Consider the following 2,294-nt stretch of genomic DNA (forward strand, 5'->3'; position numbering starts at 1 on the left):
TGTCCACCATGGACAAGACAAATATTTAAAGATTGGCAATTACTGTAATTAATTAAATAGCTTAGCACATGTTATCATATTTGATTCACATTACTTTTCCACCAATACCACTCGTATCATATTCCTTTCCTCAATACTCCATTAAGAAGCAAGGAAAAATCATCAAAGACAGAGATCATATGAAGTGAATCATTACACTCTGTCAGCATCATGCTCAGAAAGGAATATCACAACTCATCATCATGGTCAGCGAGACCATAACATTTTAGAAACTCATTCCTCAAGTCAGAAACTCTAGAAATGATCCCTGAAAGTATAGTCTTGGTCAGACTGAGGGGGGGAAACTGCATCTCATTCACTGCAGAGTGATTGTCACTCAGGGTTCAGAGGGACAGAAGCTAATTGTTACGTGCTCCAGATGACTCTGAGGTGAGAAAATCTATTTACATTTTTAAGAAGACCGATATGTAGAATTAGATTTTCAGTCACTTTTGTCTCAATACTTCAGTGTCAGCCTACTTATTCTCTACAATAAATGCTCCATTCCTTTCTTTGCATTAATACTGGTTCTTAACATGCTTCCATTGGCCCAGATTATTGAGAACAAAAAAATAAATTACCATAGTTATGCGGACAACGCAAACATTTACATAACCTTATGGCCAGGGGTGATATATATAGTCCAATACATAAACTGACTAAGTGCATTGAACAAATTAACGGCTGGATGGGCCAGAACTTTCAGAAATTAAATGAAGGAAAAACTGTGGTGGTTGTTTATGGAGCAAAAGAGGTACGATTCGGCCAGGCGCAGTCTCTGTGGCGCAATAGGTCAGCGCTGTTAGTTTATAACTGAAAGGATGGTGGTTCAAGTCCACCCAGGGATGTTTATTTCTTATAAACATGTAGAGAGCCAACTCTGGGATTTATCCTTCTGCAGAAGACCATAGAGCAGCCCAAAGATAACTCAAGTGGCCTTATGTCTGTCAGAAGGTACAGTTCTGCAAACCATGTACTTATTAATCTTTACGGTCATCAGAGATGGGAAGTAACGAACTACAAAAATAGTGTTAACAAAGTAACAAAGTAAAAATACTTCATTACTGCACTCAAGTTGATTTTTCAGATATTTATTTTTTTGGCAACTTCAGGTTGGAGACATAATCTGAGTCTCTCCCTCTACCCTGCCAACAGACGGAGTCTATCCAGGAACTGGTGGCCGCCAACCAAGACCTAACACTGTTTGTGCATGTAGGCCAGTCCCCTAGCCCATCCCTGGTCGTGCTCTTATCTTCTTTGTATGTTGTCCAGCTTCTGAGGTCCTCACCCCATCGTCCCCAGACAAAGTCAGCTAATGATCTCTAAGTCCTCTCACAAAAATATCCTACAGGCCCTACACTTGATTTGTAGATTTTCTTGCATGAAGTATGAAGAAATATTTTCTTCCTTTTTCTGGAAAGATGTGAGGATTTAACTAATTAATTTAAAATCCACAAACTGAACATGTTGATCCAACAGAACTACTAAATACATAAATAATGAATAAACAGTCAAGCCATCAAAAAGCTAAATTTTGTTTCTTTATTTTTTATTCCCACATAAGTTGTGTTCAAGTAACCTTCAGTTTTCTTCTCTGAATGTTTTTCTATAAATAAGCATTGAAAAAACTCACAGTCCATGAACACAACCCGACCTGGTATCAGATATACAACTCAGACACAAACCTAACATAAATCCTCACTTTTTATAAACTGGTATTTCTATAAATTGAACAACAGCTAATAGCAGTTTTAGAAAGCAGATGGTTCAGAGCTGCTTTGTGCTGCAGTAGAAGAAGATGGGACAGTTTTATTAGGGAGACTTTATTCAGTTGATTTTTCTAGATTTTGATCATCAGCTGTCCTCATCGTATGCCGTATGGTTACGTATGCCAAATTTAACATTGAACATTTAAACCTTCAAAATCTCATCAATTGATCTGCGAGGTCATGTACATTTTTTTGCCAAATTTAAAGAAAGTCCCTTCCGGGGGTCCTGTGTTATCACATTCACAAGAATGGGAGTTGCGTATGTATGTAGAGATGGACGGACGACCCAAAAGCAAGAGACAAAAAAAGAGGTGGGGGAGACGGAGATAAGCCCTGACAGAGTAGAGAACTACAGACAAAAGACGTGAAATAGTGCCAAGTCTGACCAGAAGAACTGGAAAAAAATTAGAACTATGAAGGACAAACCTTTCTTAAGCAACATGTCACCCCCTCAGAAACACCAGGGCTAAGACAAGTGGCCAATAG

General features: G+C 38.5%; 1 non-coding gene across 1 annotated transcript; it reads right to left on the reverse strand.

Moving 5' to 3' along the window:
• Positions 1-106: 106 nt before the first annotated feature.
• Positions 107-323, reverse strand: LOC117940395. Its single transcript, XR_004655757.1, has one exon. It is a non-coding gene; the product is annotated as a small nucleolar RNA U3 (small nucleolar RNA).
• Between the last annotated feature and the right edge of the window lie 1,971 nt (positions 324-2,294).

This window comes from Etheostoma cragini, unplaced genomic scaffold (genome assembly GCF_013103735.1).
Source record: "Etheostoma cragini isolate CJK2018 unplaced genomic scaffold, CSU_Ecrag_1.0 ScbMSFa_24, whole genome shotgun sequence".
Lineage (NCBI taxonomy): Eukaryota > Metazoa > Chordata > Actinopteri > Perciformes > Percidae > Etheostoma > Etheostoma cragini.